Source organism: Neofelis nebulosa, chromosome 9 (assembly GCF_028018385.1).
Source record: "Neofelis nebulosa isolate mNeoNeb1 chromosome 9, mNeoNeb1.pri, whole genome shotgun sequence".
Classification (NCBI taxonomy): Eukaryota; Metazoa; Chordata; class Mammalia; order Carnivora; family Felidae; genus Neofelis; species Neofelis nebulosa.
In genome coordinates, this window is record NC_080790.1 from 14487974 (window position 1) to 14511478 (window position 23505).

General features: G+C 37.4%; 1 long non-coding RNA gene across 1 annotated transcript; it reads right to left on the reverse strand.

The window, feature by feature from the left end:
• Positions 1 to 1301: 1301 nt before the first annotated feature.
• Positions 1302 to 22055, reverse strand: LOC131484409 (uncharacterized). The gene is made up of 4 exons (XR_009248229.1): positions 22023 to 22055; positions 9036 to 9087; positions 7546 to 7582; positions 1302 to 1590 (listed from the first exon to the last, which is right to left on the reverse strand). It is a non-coding gene; the product is annotated as an uncharacterized LOC131484409 (long non-coding RNA).
• Between the last annotated feature and the right edge of the window lie 1450 nt (positions 22056 to 23505).

The following is a 23505-nucleotide window of genomic DNA, read 5'->3' on the forward strand; positions in this document are numbered from 1 at the left end:
CATATGCTTACAGAGTTCCAGGTCCTAGGCCAGGCACTGAGAATAACAAGATGAAAGAATCATGCCTGTCTTTGAAGAACTTAATAGTAATGGAGATAAGGATTCTCAGGAGTTGTGTAATGATATGAGTGGTATTGAGCACTGAGGAAGGAGCAGAGAATTTTCCTGACAGTAGTGATGCATGGACTGAGGTTCAAAACACTGAAGCAGATGGACATCAGTGTTCCAGCCACAAGTGAAAGGGATCAGAGGTCTGAGAGAGCTTGCTCTGTTGGAGGGACTACATGTCATGTGTTATTACTGGAGCATGAAGTGTATGGAGTAGCTTTGGGAGAGGTCCTGGATGCTGGGAGAGAGCATTTGGAGATTCTTCTGAAAGGGATGGTGAGTCAGAGATCTACTTTCCATCTGACCTGCCAGTATTTCACTGGCACATTTTTTTCCCTGCACATCCGATGAACTTGTTGTATTTTACTTAAAATAATAGTAATATTGTTTGAGCTCCTCAGTGGCAGAAAACAAAGAACAATCGTGAAGACAGGTAGGTTAGAAGAATACAGAACCAGCTCCAGTATCAACACCTGTTCCTCACTGATGTTACTTCTCATGTGTGTTATATGAAGCACCTTCACTTGTACTTATCTCCTCTGGTCCTCCTTGCAGACTTAAGGGGTAAAGTGGAAATTCTTTTGTTTGTCAGATGAGGACATGGAAGCCCTAGGATATAAGTTGACTTTTTCCAAGCCACACAGAGAACCAGTGGCTGGACCGGAGTCCAGATCCACAGCCCAGGCTTTCTGGTCCTAGTGTTCCTGCCATGAGTCATGTAGACTCTGTTCTGCTGTGATCTCAATAGGCACTTACTTACCCTCAGAGTGTACAATTTAAAATGTGAATCAGATGGATCCCTTTCCATCTCATGTTTCTGGACAGCATTCAGTCATTTATTAACCACCTACTGTGTGCCTTTTCATGCCTAGGAGTGGGTAGGAGTCAGACTTGGGATTTGAATTCCACCTCTGATTCTACATGCCTCTTAATTTTAAGAAAGTTGCTCAAATTCTACTTTTTATTTGCTCTTATGTAAAAATGGGCACAATGAGAGTACCTAAAACATGAGATATGTCCTTAGCAGAGGGCCTGGCATATGTCAGTCTCTCAAAACCATTACATAGTAGCTGAAGTGATTAATAAGACCCTGGCCCTGCATTCTCCATGCTTTAGCCCAATGAGATCACAAAAATTCAGAGGACAGATTTAAGAAGTTTCAATAGGACAAAAAGGCAGAAAATCCTGGGCATTCCATGCTTTTTCTTAGTATTATGGAGTCGAGCATTTTTCATGGTTTATCCTCTTTCCATGGCTTCTGACAGTGCTTGCCAAAATGCATGGTAAGGGAAGTGGATTGACTTAATCTTAGGAATGACTTCCTCTTCTATCCCTCTACTCTCTCCTATACTGCTAACTGCTCTTAAAGATCATTTGCCCTCTCCTCTAACTGTTTTTCCTGGCCTGCTGAGACTTTTTTTCCTAATTGGGTATCTTGTGGAATCAGGAGTTGCTTCATTAGTCATGGCAGTACCCATAGGCCTGTCACAGATAGACATAGAACATGGATAAATATGAGTTAGGTCCTGACTGCACACACCCACACATTCACACATACCACACACACACACTTGCACACCACACATACACAAACACAGACAGAACATGCCTGTTTCCATTTAGTTGGGTTTCTTGGATAAAATAGTTTATATAAGTAAGACCAGAGGTTAAGTATGCCATGTTGAAGGTTCTGGCAAATGAGTCTGGCCTAAGAGGCATTTTTTATATCCTAGAGCTTAAATAGCATCAGTTTTAGGGGTCAAGCCCTGCTGGGCCTGGCTTGGGGTTATTTGCCAGTTTTTGAGGGTGTGGTATGGAGACTCTGATGTTTACTTTAATGATTGTGAGAAGTCTCTTAAACAGATTGGCTGCCTAGAAAAACATTTCAGATGCTTCTCAGTCCTGAACTTTGGCTTCTCCAGCCATGACCAAAGGAATATTAGTGGAAGTTTAAAAGCTTCTCTGATCATTCCATAAAAAATTGTGGTTTCCCTCCTCTATCAAATTAGCTAATCTCATTTAACCATGACCACTGTGTATATACAATCACACTGTAGGCATAAAATTATGACTTTGCTTTACCAAAACCTAAACTGAAGCTCACATACTGATGAGTGTAGCCCTCACAGGGCTGAGATTGATGTAGTACAAGCTTCTGGATGGCACGTACCTTATCTTGTTTTCTGGTATATCCCCGAGCTCCTGGAACAGGGACTTCATTGATACCAACAGGGTATGAGTTCTTTCAGGGAGTTTTATTGGTTCTTTCATCTTGGTGGATGTCTGGCACATAGCAGAATTTTCATTTAGAATTTGAGTGACTAAATACTGACCCTTGGAATCCTGTCTTCTGACCTAATTAGTGTAGGTGCAGACTTTGGTTCTTATTAAGATTAGTACTCTTTGGAAGGTGACCCACAAAGTTGGTCTTCATGCCTGCTGCCTGTGTATGAATAAAGGATGGGGAGGTGAAAGAGACCATGTTGTGGTAGGAGTAAGTGGTTATAACCATGGGGCAGGTTAGAAACAGATAAGACTATTTCCTCCTTAATCTCTGAACTGCAGCCAGCCATCATCTGGCCCAGTCACTACCCCAGCCCATTTTCCTCAGGGCTCTGTCTCTACACAGGGAGTGCAGCTACTGCCATCAACAGGCTACACTCCTACTGGCTGAACAATGAAGGTCCATTGATGAGTATTTTGCCATGGATTCAGCCTTTTTTCACAGCTCCAGTGAATCCTGTACATGGATTTTTTTCTCAAATATATATTTTTATATGACTATAAAAGCAATATGTACTCATTAAAAGAAAATTGGGGCTACACATAAGGTATAAATAAACAGGATAACATTACTTATTAATTTTAGTATATTTCATTCCCATTTTTATGTTTAGTTTTTTTTCATTTGCACTATTCAGATAATAATGTATGAGAAATAATGTATCTTCACTTTTTACCTAATATAATTCATTTAAGTACCTTTCCATATCATTAAATGGCATTGCAAATGCAATTTCAAAAATCCACAAGCTTCTGTACAATGCAGTATACCATAATTTACCTAGACTTTCCTCCATTGTTTGACAGTGATTAATAAATAGCAGAATGAAGGGTCTCTCTAGATACGGAGGGCAGTGTTAGGTCACACTTGGGACTGTCTAAGCCAGGCTTCTGATCTTCCTGGCTTGAGATAGTCATTTCATGTTTTGATGAAAGGGAATTCTGATATATGCTATAGTATGGAAGAAACCTGGGGACATAATGCTGAGTGAAATAAACCAGAAACAAAAAGATAAATACTTTATGATCCACTTAGATGTGGCACCTAGAAGTAGTCAAATTCATAGAAACAAAAAGTGGAATGGTGGTTGTCAGGAGTTGAAGGGGAGTGAGATGAGGAGTTGTTGTTTAGTGGGTGTAGAATAGAGTCTCAATTTTTCAAGATAAAAGGAATTCTGGAGAAATATTATGGCAATGGTTTCACAATATAAATGTACTTAATACTACTAAATTATACATTAAAAATGGTTAAGATGGTAAATTTTATGCATATTTTATCATAACTTTTTAAGTGTTCTCGAAAAACAAAATAAGTAATGTAAGAGATACTTTATCTTAGGGAAATCTCAGGGTGTGTGAGTATGTCAGTTGGAAGGGGATTGGGGCAAAAAAAAAAGACTGGTTAACAAATTATACCAGAGGGAAAGAGAGAAATGGGCATGAAATTTACAAAAGACACTAAAAAAGTTAAGTGAGAGTGCGTATATGGGGGCACATATTGACAAGTGGGGACTGAAAATCAGGGAAGGTGTCATGAAGAAAGTGACCAGGACTTCCATAGAAGGATGTGGGGGACAGATGGGATAATCTGCATGGAGAGAAGAGAGGAAACTGGGAGGAAAAGCATGGAAATTAAAAGTTAAATATGCTAAGTTTATAATGATAAATACCAACACTATAAAACAAGAAAGATCACAGGTAAACAACTTCAAGGAACTAGAAAAATAATAGTAAACTAAACTTAAAATTAGCAGAAGAAAGGAAATAATAAAGGAAGGTCAAGGCAGAAATAAATCAAGTGGATAATAGAAACAAAATAGAAAAAAATCAATAAAAATTAGAGTTGTTTTTTTTTGAAAAAATAAAATTGTCAAACCCTTAGCTGAACTAATAAAAAAGGAGAGAAGACTTAAATAAGTTAAATCATAAATTAAAGAGGAGATATTATAACAGATGCCACAGAAATAAAAAGAATCATAAGAGACTATTATGAGCAATTATATGTGAACAGACTGGATAACCTGGAAGAAATAAAGTCATGGAAGCATACAACCTACCAGAACTGAATCAAAAAGAAATAGAAAGCCTGAACAAATTAATAACAAATGAGGAGACTGAAGTAGTAATACAAAATCTCACAATAAAGAAAAGCCCAGGACTAGATGACTTCATGGTTGAATTCTACCAAACATTTTATAAAAAGGAACTAATAATGACCCTTCTCGAACTCTTCCAAAAAATAGATGTAGAGAGAATATTTTCAAACTCATTTTGTGAGGCCAGAATCACGGTGATACCAAGCCAAAGATGCCACAAGAAAAGAAAACCCCAAGCAAGTATCTTTGATGAATACAGCTGCAAAAATCCTCAGTTAAATACTAACAATATGAATTCAACAACACATCAAAAACAGTATACGCCATGATCAAATGGGATTTATCCCTGGGATGCAAGGTTGATTTAACATACACCACATAAGTCAATGTGATACTCCACATTAACAGAATGAATGATAAAAAAAACATGTGATCATCTCAATAGATACTCAAAAAGCAATTGACAAAATTCAACATCGATTCATGATAAAAACTCTCAATCAAATAGGTATAAAAGGAAATTCCTTCAATACAATAAAGGCCATTCATGAAAAGCAGCCCACAACTAACATTATAATCATGGTGATAAACTGAAAGCTTTTCCTCTAAGATCTAGTACAAGGTCAGAATGCCCACACATACTGCTTCTATTCAATATAGTAATAGAAGTGATAAGGCAAGAAAAATAAATAAAAGACATCCAAATCGGAAAGGAAAACATAAAATTATCTCTGTTTGTAGATGACATGGTCCTAGTTGTAGAAAACCCTGAAACTTCACAGAAAAGAAGTTGTTAGAATAATAACATTTCTTTATACCAACAATTACTTATCAATTACTTACTTAAAAAGGAAATCAAGAGAACAATCCCAGTTACAATAGCTTAAAAAAAGAATAAAATACTTAGGAATAAATTTAGCCAGAAAGTGAAAGATCTGTAGACTAAAAACTATAAAACACTGATGAAAGAAAATGAAGAAGACACACATAGATGGAAAGATATCTCATGTTCATGGATTGGAGGAACTAATATTGTTAAAATGACCATACTACCCAAAGTGATTTGTAGATTCACTGCAATCCCTATCAAAATTCCAATGAAATTTTCACATAAAAAGATAAAAAAAAAAAACAATTCCAAATTTTGTATGAAATCATAAACATCCTGAATAGTCAATCTTCAGAGAGAACAGAGTTGGAAGCATCACACTGCTTGATTTCAAATTTTATTACAAAACTATAATAATCAAACACTATGGTACTGGCATACATATAGACACATGGACAAATGGAACAGAACTGAGAGCCCAGAAATAAACCTGTGCATATACGGTCAAGTGATTTTCTACAAGGGAACCAAAATTGGGGAAAGAATAGCCACTTTATTAAATAATGCTAGGAAAACTGGATATCCACATGCAATGAATAAAATTTGACCCTTATACTAAACAGAAAAATAAACTCAAAATGGATTAAAGATTTAAACATAAGACCTGGAAACATAACATTCCTAGGGGGAAAAAAGGGGCGGGGGGAGAAAACTCCTTGACATTGGACTTGGCAATAATTTTTTGACTATGACAGCAAAAGCTCAGGCACCAAAAGCAAAAATAAACAAAAGGGCTTCATCAATCTAAAGTCTTTTTCATGGGGCGCCTGGGTGGCGCAGTCGGTTAAGCGTCCGACTTCAGCCAGGTCACGATCCCGCAGTCCGTGAGTTCGAGCCCCGCGTCAGGCTCTGGGTTGATGGCTCGGAGCCTGGAGCCTGTTTCCGATTCTGTGTCTCCCTCTCTCTCTGACCCTCCCCCGTTCATGCTCTGTCTCTCTCTGTCCCAAAAATAAATAAAAAACGTTGAAAAAAAAATTTATAAAAAAAAAAATAAAAATAAAGTCTTTTTCATGGTAGAGGAAATCATTAGGAAAATTAAAAGGCAACATAACAGATAAGGAGAAAATATTTGCAAACTGTATATCTGATAAAGAGTTAGTATCCAAAATAAATTAGGAACTCACACAACTCAGTAGCAACAACAACAACAACAACAACAACAACAACAATTTAAAAATAGGAAAAGGACCCAAATGGACATTTTTCCAAAGAGGACATACGATGGCCGATAGGTATACAGAAAAGTGTTCAACATTACTAATCATCAGAGAAAGGCAAATCAAAACCATGATGAGATATCACCTCACACCTATTAGGATGGCTATTACAAAAAGAAAAAAAAATTAATGACAACAAGAGTTGGTAGGGATTTGGAGAAGAGGGAACCCTTATACACTGTTGGTGGGAATGTAAATTGGTGTAGCTATTATGGAAAACAGTATGGAGGTACCTCAAAATACTAAATATAGAACTACTGTGTGATCCAGCAATCCCCTGCTGGGTATATAATTAAAGAAATTGGAATCAGTATCTGAAAGGGCTATCTGTGCTTCCATTTTAATTGTAGAACTATTTATAATAGCCAATATATGGAAACAACCTAAGTATCCCTCAGTGAATGAATAGATAAAGAAACTGTGGTATATATGTATATAAGAGTATTATTCAGTCTTTAGAAAGGAGATATTGTCATTTGCAATAACATGGATGAACCTAGAGAATGTTATGCTATGTGAAATAAGCCATATAAAGAAAGAAAAATATTGCATGATCTCACTTATATGAGGAATCTGAAAAAGAATACATAGAGTAGAATGGCGGTTGCCAGAAGCAGGGAGTGGGAGAAACAGGTACAAAGTTATAGTTATGGGGGTGCCTGGGTGACTCAGTCTGTGGAAATATCTGACTTCTGCTCAGGTACTGATCTCACGGTTTGTGAGTTTGAGTCCCCCTGTCGGGCTATGTGCTGACAGCTCAGAGCCTGGAACCTGTTTCAGATTCTGTGTCTCCCTCTCTCTCTCTGTCCCTCCCCTGCTCTCTCTCTCTCTCTCTCTCTCTCTCTCTCTCTCTCTCAAAAATAAATGAAACATTAAAAAAAACATAACCATGTCGTGTTGTATGGATAAAAAGGGTGGTAACTTTGTGCTTTTATTCAACTAAGGGACTTACCAAATTCTTAGGTTTTATGCAGGTGTCAAGCTCCCACCTGGAAAGGGATAGTTTTTTATATTACACTTAAACTTATTTTAAATAACCGAAGCTCAACAGTTGTTTAAAAGAACGAAACTCCATTTACAATGTGGTATGTTTACAATGAAAAACCATAACATTCAAGTGTTAACATGGTTTGTAGGGGAGGTAATTTTAAAATAAAACAATTTCCAAAAAACAAAAAACAACAACAAAAACCCCACAAAGTTACAATTATGTAGAATGAGTAAATCTAGAGACTTAATGTACAGCATGATGACTATAGTTAATAATACCACACTGAGTACTGGAAATTTGCTAAAAGAGTAGATTTCAGGTCCTTTCCTAACACACACTCATACTCACATGCACACACACCAAATTGCAACCATGTGAATGGATGTGTTAATTGGCTTGATTGTAAGAATTATTTCACCATGTGATTTGATCAGATTTCAAATCATCATGCTTCACATGTTATAAAAATAAAATATAAAAAAGCATGGAAATTAGCTTAGGGCCAGTTTGGGGCCTAACGAAACAAAGCGATGTGGAATAAACAGCTCAGGATCTTCCTTGAGTTGTGTCGGCAAGTTCTGTGCTAATGATTTCATGTAGGTCTCAGGGTGTCCTAGGTTTAAATTTGTCTGTCTAGAAAATGCCTGTCTAGGAAGAGACAGAGCTGGAGGTTTGGAAGCATTTAATTCAAAGTGAAACCAGGTCTGTTTTGTTGGAGATTCAGTAGATCTGGAAATGAAATCTCACAAATTGTTTGTCAAATTGGATTTGTGGGAACAGACTGAATTAGATATTATTCTATTGAAGATATGTCAGATATACATTGATATATTTGAAATTGTATTGGTGTCATTTTAAAGTTTCCTTAAGTATCTTTTTTTTTTTTAATTTTAGCATAAGACTATGTTAGAAGAGTGGTCAGAGGGAAGGAGAGGGAAATTTATACCAAATTAAATATAGTCTCTCACCCAGTGGAGAATGTGATTCACCAGGGAGTATACACATTGCATGGTTAATATAAGATGGAGGTGGTGGAGCTTGACAATGTTAAACTGGCCTAAAGATGTACATGATCAACTTCAGGACACGAGGTTAGAATTTGGATGTCAAGGAGGTGATGAGGCCTCATAAAATCCTGCGTCTTAGCTCGGTGGCTTTGACAGTGAGTCCTTTAGCCTCTGGTGAGAGAATAGATGGAAATAGGTAGGCTGACTTAAATATTCAATCTAGGGAACATAGAAGCAAAGATAAGTTTCTACTGGGCAGGATTTTTCAAACTGCAGGCTGTTACCAGCATTAAAAATAAATAAAGAAATAAAGAAGTAAATAAATAAATAAGCCAGAATTTGATAGTATACAAAATATCTGAGTGATATTATACACAGCAAAGAGAAGTATGATTTGATAAAACTTTGGTTTCAGTTTTGAGGGCAGAGTAAAGTACACAGTACCTTTCTTATTGTGAATGCATGTCCAAAATACTGGAAACAATGCTCTAAGGACCTGTGGGAAACAAATTATGGAGGCATTTGAATTTTTTTACATTTATAGGACAATGAAAGATTTCATTATAACATGTTCTTTATTTTATAAAAGCTTTAATTAAACTTTTATCAGTTATTAAAAAATTAAATCTTGCCCTGGATAACTGAAAAAATATATTTCAAGGAATAAAGAGTTAAAGCAAACAAATGCAACAAAACAAACACTACTAGGGCTAAATATCAGACAAGGAAGAGAGCAGCAATAATATGCTTTATTTGTGATTGTGAATTTATGTGTATATGTGAATGTCTGTGTATGTATTTATAAAGCATCAGTTAATCAAAAAGAATAATTATATTACCCTTTACAAATAGCAACCTGTCACCAAATGCAGTGATAGAGAAAATTAAATGGTTTTGTTTGTTGTTTTTTGGCTCTCTGGGTCTCATTGGCTATTTTCTAGGACTGATAATGGATTAATCAATAGTCTACTTATATTTTCTTCAGAAAATTGAAAAATATATGCTTTTTAGGAGAGAAAAATCTCTTATCTTTTAGAGAAGTTATACATAGCTTTGTTAGGCTTACAAAAGCCATGACAGTCATTGGGAAAAAATAAATTACTCTATTAAAATATACAAGGCTACGATTGTTGCTACCAACAACGTTAAGGGTTTTGTTATAAAACCAAAGTAAATGGATTGAAGTGGTTTAGTGAAAAAAAAAATTAGTTTCTAAGTGATGGTGGTCATATCTGGAAAGGAGTTTTGGCAATTAGCGAAATGATGCTGATTGTTTTGAAGTCTTGTCTACCCAGTAGATTTCATGAGCATGTTATCATGTCTACTATTCTCAATGCTGATTTAAAAAAATATTCCATTTGTGTAAGCGTGTGCACTGCCAGCTGGGTAGAATTCCTTTTACAAAGACCCAACTGAATGGATTGGAGAGGACTCTTTATTTATCTATGATTTCAACTCCACCTGTTTACCATTTTCTTGTTAAAAGGAATTAGTGAGTGTTGGGTATGTGGCTATGAAGCAATTGAGCAAATCTCCACTGCAACTATAATACAAATCCATCTTCAATCCCAGAGCAAATTGTTCTCATTTTGGGAGGGGAAAAGGTATTTTCTCAGCTAAAAACAAAAATTAACAAATATTTTGCAGAAGGTGAACTCTAGGGTCCCAACCAAATCCTGAACAAATTAGAGTGAAGCAGAAACAGCTGTGGGGTAAAATGCACATCCTAAGGGTAGGTTCTGGGCTGTCAGGCCAGATTGGTTGGAGCCAGCCCGTCCCAGCTTTACCATTTCTCAGCACCTTGGCAAAGAGTCGGAAATGTGGAAAGAGGAGCACGTGTTTATGAAAAACAACAGGAGCTCTGGGTTCTCTTTGCTTTGGCACCTAAGGGATTCCAAGGTGGTTCCCCACCCCTTGTGTCCCCCTGGGAAACAGCCCATGAAAATGAAGAAGACTTGCTTCTGGGGCAGGAGGATTAATGAATCTGTGACCGAGCTGTGAAAACTCAGCAAGCTTCTCAAAAGAATTGTCATTTTGCAGGTGCTCTCTCCAGACAGGGTGTAGTGTGACAGTCCTGCAGCTTTCACCCTGGAAGGTTATACTTTACATAAAAGTGCATGAAAAATTTTCTGTCTTTTATCCAATCATAATTTAAGTCATAATTTAAGTCATAATTTAAGCCAGTCAGATATGGAATGACTGAAGAAGATTGAAATACAATCTTGATCATTTTTCAAATTCCAAATTTTCTTTACTCCACCTAAGACTGTTATGTTTGAGTCCAGGAAAGGTGTCATTTGGTTCCAAGCATCCTAGGATACTTGAGATATGCTAAGAAGTTGTAAAAGGATTTAGTGCTCTTCCTCTCTTTCAACTTTATGTGTATTCTTCTTGTTAAATGTGTTGGAGTGTGCCTAGGGACCCAGGGGAAAAGCACACTTCTTTCCATTCAGGTTCTGAACCAATTAGAAATAAGAACAAAAGGAGTGAAAATTTCAAATCCAAAATATAACCTTTATAATGGATAAGGCAGCTATGGTTTAATATGACTTATTTATTGAGGCATATGTGCTTTTTAATAGTAGACTAGAATTAGATTTATGGAGCCTGTGCCGTGGTATCACAGGCTTTCTCCAGGGAAACTGTTGTTTGCCATGTGGCCAAGAGCATGTGGTCTCAGTGGAATATAACCCCTCCAACATTATTATGGTATAATTTATCTTTTTATATATAGCTTAGTTTCTATTTGTAATACATGCATATGATAAAAACAAATGAGAAAGGTATAATGGAAAGATAAAGTCTATCTGCCATTTATCTACCCTTCTCCCCCATCCCATACTCCAGATTAGTTTCTGTTTTTACTCTCCTTGATTGTTACTATTATAATTTTAAATAACATACTTCTAATTCTACTTCTCAAATTATCTTTAGACAATATCCATTGATTTTCTTCCGCAAAAGATGAGGAACTTTGCATACTCATAACATCCCCTACCTCTTCTTTTCTCTTCACCTTCCTATTTTTATTGAGCATTTTCTTGTTTTTAGCATTTTTTGAGGGAGGGAACCTAGTTAAAAGTAAGTTCCCAGAGTTCAAAATGCATTTCACCACTTATTTACTTATTATCTATGCAATCTTGAAAAATATACTTTGCCTGTCAAAACTTCAAATTCTACATGTGTAATTGGGGGTGAAATGGCACCTCCTTCATAAGTAACTGTGGACTAAATTGGTCAATCTATATAAAGCACTTTGCACTGTGCCAAACAGTCAGAAAACACTAAACAAATGTTACATGTGGCTCTTTGACAATTATACATCCTTCGTCAGGAGATTAATTCTAAAATCCGAAATCTAACAAATAGAATCTGCAATATTATGATTATTTAAATATTCTTGAAGGTAGAGTCAAATGGCATGATTGGATTCTTAGAAAAAGAGATGTAACTTTTTGTCACTGAAACTTCGTCCTTTAAAAAAGATGCTTCCAAGTGTCACTGTTTAATAGATGTTCTTAATTTCTTTCAGGTTTCCTTATTTCTTCTGGTCATACTAATTTTTTTATACCTTTCAGTTTGAGAAGATACATAGCACTGGTGTTCAACTTGCAGGTTCCACAGTGTATGTGACCTTATGCAAGTGACTTAGACTTTCTATGTATTCTTTTTCTTATCATCAGATAGGGGTAATAATAGTATCTTACTCATAGTGTTATTATAAATAATAAATGAAATAATACATGGATAGCACATAGCAAGCCACCCAACACTTTGCTATTTCCCCCCTTGTTTTTAATTTTGAAAGAGTACTTTATTCATTTATTTATTCCTACAAGATATTGGGGCACTTAATGTTCTATGTGCAAAATTCATTTTTATTTTCTTCTCCTCTCCGAAGTGAGTGCTTGTAAGATTCTAAATTCAAAGTTGGAATTTGGAGTTCTGTTTCCAATTAATGATGGATAGCTTACTGAAGACCAACATTCCCACGAAGAACATCTAGACAAGCTGGAAAAAAAATACGCCATGTAGGCACTGGAGAGCCAGTATGGCAGCCAGGACTGACTGGCTGGGACAGAACCCAGAAAGAAGTGCATTGAAATTAACCCAAAATTTTGCATTGCTTTCAAGATATGCGCTGTTCTTGGAATGGAGCCAATAGCCTAAAAAGTTGAGAAGGAAGTGGCAGCTAATTGAGCAGAGCATTGGGCAACCTTATGGGACTGAAGAGATAAAAATTAGATTCAATGTACCAAGGAAATGGGCCCATGGAAAAAGCCTCATACTTCCATTTAGGACCCCAGAAGGGAGTACACACTAGGAGTGAAAGCAAACAAGAAATAGATCATTCCTTATCCCTTCCACCCCCAAAAAGGAATTGAGCTTTGTCAATGTCAGACTGGATTATGGTGATCTGTACCTATTCTAAATGCTTACTAGAGAATAAAAGTCCTTGTTGAAGGAAGATGAGTCAGCCAAATCTCAAATAATTTCTACATTTTTTTTTCATTCAGAATGTCTGTGATTAAGTAAAAATAACCAAGCATGTCAGGAAATAAGACCAAATGACCAAAACCAAGAAGAAATACAGACAATAGAATCATACCAACAGGTGATCCATTTATTATTTGACATTGACTTTTAAGTGACAATGATTACTGTGTTAAAAGAAAAAAAAGGTCAAGAATAAGAATTTCCCTAAGGAAATAGGATTTGTAAAATAATGTAAATTCTAGAATTAAAAAGTATATAAAAGAAAATTAAGAACTAAAAATACTTAATTTAATGGTAGATTATTCACAGAAGAATAGAGGATAAATGAACTAAAAGATTACTATCAAATCTCCAAACTCATGCAAAGAAAAAAAAAACATAAGATAGCTAAAAATGCATTAAAGACATATGGGATATGGCGAAAGATCTGATATATCTACAATTAAATCCCTAGAAGAAAGGGAAAAGGATTCTGATGGACACAAAATTTGAAGTGATACTGGTCAATACTTACCCTAAACTGATGAAAATCATCAAGACACAAAATTCAAGAAAACTTGCCAACCCAAAATTGATTAAATAAATTTAAAAAATATGTATAGCATGGTAAAACTACTGAAGAAAAAAAAGATAATCTTAAAATCAGCCAGAAAAGAAAGATATTTTACCTTCAAATGAGCAACAATAAGACTGACAGTTAAATTCTCGTCAGAAATCATGATGGAAACCAGGAGATGATGGATTAACATCTTTAAAGTGCCTAAACACAATGACTGAAAATGTATAATCTTGTAGTCAAGTAAATATACTCCAGAAATAAAGCAAAATAAGGGGTAAAACAATCAAAAGAGAATTTGTTGTCAACAGAGCCATGCCAAAAGAAATACTCAGAACACAAATTGTCAGATTATTGACTTAGACCCAAATATAGAAGGAATTACTTCACTCTAGTTCACTGGGTCCCCCTTTCAATGCACAAAGGATATTCAACATGAATGAGAAATTATCCATTATTGTTTTAATTTTTAGTACATGAAAATTTTTAGTACAGAATAACCTGACTATACCTAATGACCAATGGAGTCAAGTTTTTTCCTTATTCCATTATTTTTCTCTCTACTGTTTGTAAATGATGCTCTGTATTTGTGCTTTCAGTGGTTACTCTAATTAGGTTTTTATAATAATTAGTAATTGACAAAGTCTAAGTACTTCAAGTAGCTTCTCAAATTTTAATGTATATTCAAATCACCTGAGGATCTTGTTAAAATACAGGCAGCCTGAGGTGGGGCCTGGGATTCTGCATTTCTTACAAAACTCCTGGGTAATACCAATGCTACAGGCATCCGAACCATGCTTTGAGAGCCAAAAGTCTGAAAATACTTACCTTGGCTTACCCCATTTTGAAACTTATATTTTACTGTTGTTCCTTATTTTAATTTCCCCACAAATTAAACATCATTATCTTTATAGTCTCTTTAACTCACAGTTTCTTTGTTTACTACTTCTTCTATCTTATTTTCTTTTTTTAATGTTTTATTTTATTTTTGAGAGAGAGAGACAGAGCATGAGTGGAGGAGGGGCAGAGAGAGAGAAAGGGAGACCCAGAATCCAAAGTAGGCTCCAGGCTCTGAGCTGTCAGCACAGAGCCCGATGTGGGGCTTGAACCCACGAACCATGAGATCATGACCTGAGCCGAAGGTGGACACTTAACCGGCTGAGCCACCCAGGCGCCCCTCTCATTTTATTTCTTTTAGAATTTCTTCAGTGAAGATATGTTGGTGATAACCTCCACATTTCATTATGCAAAAAACTGTATTTTATTCTCCTTGTTTAAAATCTACTGGGGAAAGCACTCCAAGTTATTGCATTGTCTTCTGATTACCATACATACTAATATAAAATGAGTCATCTCTCTAATTGATATTCAGGTGATCTATCCTTTCTTCATACTTACTTTAAGGACTAATTTTCTTTGATGTTCATTGTTTCACTATGATATATCTTTATATGAAGTTATTTTTTATTCATTCTTTTTGGAATATTCTAGACTTCTTGGATCTGGGAATTGGTGTTCTTCAATGGGTCTGGAAAATTCTCAAACATAATGTCATTAAATATTGGCTTATTCTTATTCTTTTTTCTTGTATAATTGTCATTGGACATTTGTTGGCTCTCCATACTCTATGCTCTGGCTCCTAATTTCTCTTTCATATTTTCTACCTCTCTGTCTTTCTGAGTTGCATTTTTAACATTTTAAAATCTGTGTTCTATGGCACTAATTCTTGTCAACTTTAATCTTCTGTTTAACTTATCCATTTAAATTGTAACTTTAATTATAATTTTTCATTTCTAATATTTTGTTTGCACCTTTTAAAATATTCTTACATTTAAAACTATCAATTATCCTTTGTATTTTTTGTGCTTCTCCTTTATTTCTTCAAACAAAGTAAATATGGTTGTTATATATTCTCTGGGAATTACCATATCTGATACATTAAGGAAACTGGTTCTCCAGAATTTAATTCAAGGTGCCTTGTCTCTTTGTGTTTTTTCTTTTTTCCAGTGAGTTGTTCATTTTATTTGGAACTTTATCTGTGGGAATTCTTTGAGGCCTGTGTTGAATTAGTATTCCTCCAGAAATGATGTGTGTTTGCTTCTGCCAGTTTCCTGGGGGCACCATTGACCTAGGACCACTTTAAATTAAATTGTCCATTTGAGATTTTTCAGACCTCACAGGTGGCATAAATCTGTATGGCAAACTTGTGAAGGGTCTGTTGTGGTTATAAAATCTCATGGGGTATTTTTCCCCCTCCACTGTTGCCAAGGCAGAGATTGGAAAGTTTTCTTGATCTTCTATTTTTGGAAGTAGGTTTATTTCTCATTCAACCTTCTACAAAAGGTATAGTCTATTGGGACTCTAGCTGTATGCAGGGGTCTCCTAATAGATTACCCACCTGGGGGAAGCCCCTCACCATGTTATCCTACCCCCTCAGCGCTATGTGGTTTCTATGATGGCATCTCAAGATATCAAGGGGAAAAGAACTCTCTGTGTTCCAGAAGTTGAACAAATTTGTCTTTCTTCCTCTCTTTTCTCCAATGTCTTGTGCTGACGATGTGGGCAGATGTGGGAGGTCAATTATATGTTGAAAGCACTGTGACACTTTCTACCCATTGCATAATCAGATAATACTACTTTGTGCTTCTGTCTCAAGATCATCATGGGAAGACTACAACACAGTGAAATTCATTTCAGTCTGTTCTAGCTAGACTGAAACTGCCAGTAAAATGGGGGATTGTCTTAAGTTTATTTTGTCACAACCTTCCTGCATAGTTTATACCTTCTTTATAGCTGCTCATTGAATGCCCAATGAGATATTCAACTACTAACATTAATACTAATATTATGACTAATCTGTCTGTTCCAGTGTGAAAATAAATCAACAGAAATCTTGAATTTAGCTAATGATAAGTATTATTAGATTGATTATTTCTATATTTGGGTGTCTTTGGTTTATTCTGAAGAAATCAAATTCAGTTTCATGACTATGTGTTTGAAAATGTTATTCTTCCCAGAATCAAACCTCCCTCTGATTTCCTAGTCTCAGCCATCTACATGGACAGTGGATGGAATCAAAAGTAGATAATCAAGTGGAAGAGATTTAAGATGTGTGTTTTGAGACTGTTCCCAGACCTGTCCCTGTGGCTGAGACCCACAGATATTGTTCATACCCAAATCATAGTGGGGGAATGATGGAGGCCCTCCTCAGGGCAGGAGATGGAGCCCAGTGAAGGGGCTGTGGTCAGTTCCAGTGTGATTCTTCAACACTCCAAGGTCAGACCTGTCAGGCTCTCCATAAGTCATGAGTTAGTCATGCACTTGGGACCTAGGCAGCACTCCAGCCTCCCTCTCTGAGAAGCCCTCTGGCTCAGGCCATCTGTCGCTTTTCTCCAACAGACCATCAATGGGTCTGCTAACTCTTCTCAAGCTTGATTTCAGGCCCCAATGGACGGTGTGAACCCTGTATTGGCCCACCATATTTCCTGAACCTCTCCCCCTTCCTCTATCCTGACATCTTTTACAACTGCCAAATTTCTCAGGATTAGCCTTGAAATAAAAATTCTAGATGTAAAGAAACAACATTTTGGAGTAATTGTAGATAATGTCTGTGGTGTTACAATTCATGTTATTACAGAGGGAAGGGAGGGAATGAACACTCAAAGACTATTTCTACAATTTTTTTTTTATTGGCTGCCATCTCTAAAATCTCTGATTTATTCATGGTCGCTCTACTAATCTATTTAGTATCCTCAGGGATAATGCTGTTCTCTTCTTTCCAGCCTTCCTGGGAGATGAATCTCTCCCTCTCTCTCTCTCTCTCTCTCCCTCATTTGTATTTCTTGTTGAATCTGGGAAACTTCTTCTTCACTCATTCCAAACCATTGTACCCCATTCTTTTTCACTGCATACTAGTAAAATGAGAAAAGTGTTTCTTCTGGCCATTGAAGTGTTCCAATGGCTTCTTGGACACCAGGCTCCAGTATGGAAATTGATTCCTGGCAGTTTATTTTGAAGGCCCTTAGTCTCTTTGTCACACTTCCTGACCTCCTTCTTTTTATACAAACTCAGTATGATTAAGTGGAATTCTCTAGCATAGATTTAGAGGTCTGTGATCTAGGTTTGGTTTCCTGTTCTGCCATTAATTCAACAGTGTGGCCTCAGTCAGATTATTTATATATTTATTCATTGTGCTAGTTAGTTTTGTTATCTATAAAATGTGTACATTAGTACCTACCTTGTATAGTGGTTGTGGAAGCATTAAGACTAATCGTCTAAATAAGACCAGTGCCTTACAGATAGGAAGGACCCAGTAAATGCTAACTATTATTATTATTATTATTATTATTATTATTGTTATTGTTATTTGTTTATTCACTCAGTACATATGAATTGTGTGATTGCAATTGTGGCAATGGTAATACCTCATGATTATAGTAACTTGGAGTTGCCCCAGAGCCCTGGCCAAAACACTCACTGCCCTGAAGAGAAGGTAGATTTCTAATGGAGTCAGATGCCTTCAAGTTCAGATCTAAGTGACCATGAAGCTTCTTTTGTTTAAAATAACCATGACCTCCCCCTCACAACCCTCAGACCCAGTAAGGAATTCCTGTGTAGTTCGTCTCCCTTCCGCACAGCTTGTGAGACTCTGAGGCCAGTGTGTCTGGGAAAGTTTCAGGCTGGAAGCATCAAGGAGTATTAATGTGCAGATGTAGGATCTGTCAAGAATACGAGCTGTGGTGCAACAAAAACCACCTGCGTGGCTTGTGATGTTTTTGAAACAGAGTGCCGGAAAGAAGGGGCCCAGGGCCAAGAAAGGAAGAGGGAGCTGTGGATTTGTGTGCAGCTCCTAGCACAGGCCTGAGAGCAAGAGGAGGAGGGGCACTGTTGCCATGCTGCCACCACCCCACCCCCCCCCCAGCACTGATGTCCATGTCATGTTTTTATGACTGATGGGCCATGCCACACTGAGGCGTGCTGGATTTATTTCTGTGCACACAGAGAAGGGAACAGGGAAGGTCGATGTCTCTCTTAATACTCAGATAGTGGGTTATCCCAAGGAGGGACTCCCTCATACCCTTTACAGCAGAACATAATAGGAAGTCTCCAAATAGTAACACAAAACCATCCCATGAGCTGCCAGGACCCAGGCTGCGTGCCCCTCAGGCCTTGGGAGCAGTAAATCTGGAAGGAAAGCAGTTGGCCTCCCAATTAGAATGCACTAGAGTCTGCAGTCTCCCACTACTCTTCTGAGCTTGCCAAAATCACAGCAAGGATGCTGCCATGCGTTGGGAGCAGAGCCACTGCCAACAGGCAGCCATGTGCCTACCAGGGGCTTTGCTTCTGTGGGCTAGAAATGCACAGCTGACTGATTGGCTGGCTGTCCTCTTTCCCCCGGCTGAGGAGTCTTTGCCAAAGCAGGCCTCATGGCTCTACTGATTGCTTTCCAGAGCCATGAGTTAAAACTGGATTTTCTGTTCCTAATTTATGCCATGAGAGCCTTGACTACAACTTAATTGGGAGCTCCAGAATGGTGGAGAAACAGCTACTGAGGTACGCAGTGCTGGCAGAAAGCTGGAGTCAGAAACTGCAATCTAAGAGGCTTCAGAAAAGCGATTTGCTGACTGAAGGGAGATCCCAACAAAACCGTTTCCCACCAAGTGGCATAGAAAGAAGTCCAGCGATGTCAGGAGCACGGCCATATTGTGGACATTATCCAGGCTGAGGGGAACAATTCCCAGACCGGCTTTCCCACCTACAGTGCTATCAACATACACTCACCCGACACTCCCCCACTTCCTTCACATCTCTCCCTGCCTCCGCAAGGCTCTCATAGCCTCCAGTGTTCTGTCTGCAGCAAGGGCAACCCTGCCTGGCTCCCGCATCAGCTGATGAAAACCCATATGGGTGGGAGAGAAGGAGCAGGGTCAGGAGCGAAGACAACACCTGCATGAGGAGAGGAAACTCCAAACCTGTGTCTGGAGTGACGAGCTGAATTTTGCCTGGGAGTGAGAACACTGATGCAGAAATACATTAAAAACATTGTTTTTGTTTGTACCCTCTGAGACGAGCAGTTAGTAAGTGTAGAACTCCTAAAAGGATAGAAAATGCTAATGTGAATAAAACCATTTCTTGGCCTAAGCAGAGTATTTGCTTTTATTAAGAGAGAAAGAACTAAACCTAGGATATTTTTCCTGGAATATACTAATTTTAAAAGATGGCGATTATAAAAAAATTATTCATATCTTACACAACAATTCTTTAAAGTAAGCAGAGTTGATATTCTGTCCATTTTTCAGAGGAAAGAATTGGAATATCCAAGACCAAACATATAGGATCAACAGAGCTAGGTTCTCACCTCAATTTTCTGACTTCAAATCTATTGTTCTTTCCATTTGAGCTTACTTTTATTTTTATTTAGCTAGGTGCTTAAGTCCAAGATTTCCCTAAGATAAATTTTATTCTTTTTAGTAATCTTACACCCAATGTGGGGCTCAAACTCATGAGCCCAAGATCAAGAGTTGGATGCACTATTGACTGAGCCATCCAGATGCCCCTAAAATGCTTATTTTACACACAAAATATTGCCTGTGTGTGCATGTGTCTGTGTCAGTATGTGGTTTGTGTTTAGGGTACATTAACATGACTTGGCCCTTGGTCAACTTATGTATAATCAAGAAGACCTCTAGCACCATTTTTAAAAATTTTTTTTAACGTCTATTTATTTTTTAGACAGAGAGAGACAGAACATTAACAGGGGAGGGTCAGAGAGAGAGGGAGACACAGAATCTGAAATAGGCTCCAGGCTCTGAGCTGTCAGCACAGAGCCCGACACGGGGCTTGAACTCACGGACCGCGAGATCATGACCTGAGCCGAAGTCGGATGCTTAACCGACTGAGCCACCCAGGGGCCCCTCTAGCACCATTTTTGAGTAAAGAGGCACTTAAATAGATTTGTAGGTATCTAATCTGCTTGAAAGGAAATAGAATTTAAAAACAACATCTGACAGATGCAAGGTGCTATCTCATTGTAGTTTTGATTTGCATTTCTCTGATGATCAGTGATATTGAGCATCCTTTTGTGTATCTGTTGACCATCTATATGTCTTCTTTGAGAAAAAATGTCTATTCATGTCTTCTACCCATTTTTAATTGGATTTTCCACTTTTTGGATGTTGATTTGTAGAAGTTCTTTATATATCTTGGATACTAACCATTTATCTGATATGTCATTTGTAAATACCTTCTCCCATTCCATAGGTTGCCATTTAGTTTAAGTTTTTATTTTGATGAAGGGCTAAAATCACCAACACAAGAAACAACACCTGAAAGGCAACACAAGAAAGGTAAACCCTCTTGCACTGTTTGTGGGAAGACAAACTGGTGTAGCCACTCTGGAAAACAGTGTAGAGGTTCCTCGAAAAGTTAAAAATAGAACTACTCTATGATCCAGCAATTGCACTACTAGGTATTTACCTAAAGGATACAAAAATTCTCATTCAAAGGGATACATGCACCCCAGTGTTTATTGCAGCATTATCTATAACAAACAAATTATGGAAACAGCCCAAGTGTCCATCAACTAATGAGTGATGTGTATATATATATATATATATATATATATATATATATATGTGTGTGTGTGTGTGTGTTTATGTATATATCATATGTAATGAATATATAATGGAATATTACTTAGCCATAAAAAGGAATGGAATCTGGCCATTTGCAATGACATGGATGGAGCTAGAGAGTATTATGCTAAGTGAAATAAGTCAGCAGGAGAAAGAAAAATACCATATGATTTGATTTTACTCATATGTGGAATTTAAGAAACCAAACAAACAAAGGAAAAAAAGAGAGAAAGAGACATACCATGAAACAGACTCTTAACTATAGAGAACAAACTGATGGTTACTGGAAGGGAGGTAAGTAGGGGGATGGGTGAAATACATGATAGGCAATAAGGAGTGCACTTGTCATGATGATCACCAGGTGTTGTATGGAAGTGTTGAATCACTGTATTGTACACCTGAAAGTAATATTACACTGTATGTTAACTGACTGGAATTAAAAAAAATTTAAAGAATATCTGATTTCCAAACAATATTTCTTTCAGGTATATTTCTATTATTTCAGGAGATGGAGATTAAAAGTTGAAATAAGAATGGTCTCAGAGATCCCAAATTAGTGTTTTCTGGTACTGTTGCCAGTAGAGTGTTCTGGAATAACTATTGTATTAAAATGGAGATCCTTGCTTCACACTGAAAAGCCATGCAACCAAAGCTAATGTTAGTTCAACAGGCATTTATTGAAAATCTGCTGAGTATGTTTCAAGCAGCATGTTAAACCTTGGAGTTGTGGAGATGTTTACTTACCCCTTTCTCTGGTTGGTTTCCCTCTGGATCCATTCCATCCAGATGTGTTTCTATGCTATTAACTTCCATTAGTCAGGATAGCTTCAGTTATAGTGAGGTAACAAACAACCCCCATGTCTCAGCTGCATATCATAAGGAAGTTTGTTTTGTCATCACACAAAGTTCACTAAAGATCCAGATGATTCTACAAAAGCCCTTTTTTATATAGTACCTCTATGATCCAGAATGTTCTAATCTTTATCGTATTAATTTGAGATTTCCTCATTTGGAAGCTGGGAAAAAAATCCATTGATAGTTCAGGTTTTCTCTTCTGTAAGCAGCATACATCAATTCTTACAGTATCTTGGTCACTGTCACATGACTTCATTTAAATCTGAAGGCTTCAGGGCGCCTGGGTGGCGCAGTCGGTTAAGCGTCCGACTTCAGCCAGGTCACGATCTCGCGGTCCGTGAGTTCGAGCCCCGCGTCGGGCTCTGGGCTGATGGCTCAGAGCCTGGAGCCTGCTTCCGATTCTGTGTCTCCCTCTCTCTCTGACCCTCCCCCGTTCATGCTCCGTCTCTCTCTGTCCCAAAAATAAATAAAAAACGTTGAAAAAAAGAATTTAAATCTGAAGGCTTCTAGGCAGGCATTCTATCCAGGAGCAAGAAGACAAAATGATATCTAGTAAGGTCTATAACACTATATATTTGAGAGCCTGAGTGAGAAGCTATAGACAATCACAAACAACAACATATAGTAAAATCCAAATGAAGAGCAAACAGAGCTGGAACAATTTGCAGACTTAGGTGGGCTGAGGTGGTTTGGGAGGCAGAGCTAAGATGGGTCTTGAGACTTGAAGAGGAACTGGAGAGAGAAAGGGGGACCCCTAATAGGAGGCAGGCACAGAGTGGTTCTCAGAGAGAGGAACAAAGCAGGTGAGCTATGCTCAGGCCCATTCCAAGTAAGTGACTCAGCATGCTCTGTGTTTTCAATAGTGCTAAGTTATGCAAGCAAAAAAAATAATGAATTATGCAAACAAATTAAGTTGAAAAGTGAAAATAAGCTAGGTAGTAGCAAAAATCCTATGTGGAGATAGATCTGTGTAAGATTTTAGTGTACATGGGTTTTCCTGGGACTATCTCGATGCACCATCTCTAGGGCATTGAGGCCTTCTAGAAAAGTGTTCCCAAAGAGCCAGGAGGGGTACCAGGTGCTATATCTGTCAGGCTGTTTGGCCCACACTTAGAGACTCTCAGCTTCCTTTCTTTAAAAGTTTTAAGTCAGATTTATTGGAGTATAAATTATATCCAATAAAATCGACCCTTTTCTGAGTAAAGTCCTATAATTTTTAATAAATGCATATAGTCATGTAACTGCCAGCACAATGAAGATAGTAAATATTACATCACCTGAAAAAGTCACCCCTTACTCTTCTGTAGTCAATGTACTTTGTCTATACCCAGCCTTTGGCTACCAGCACTCTGTTGTATGTTCTTATAGTTTT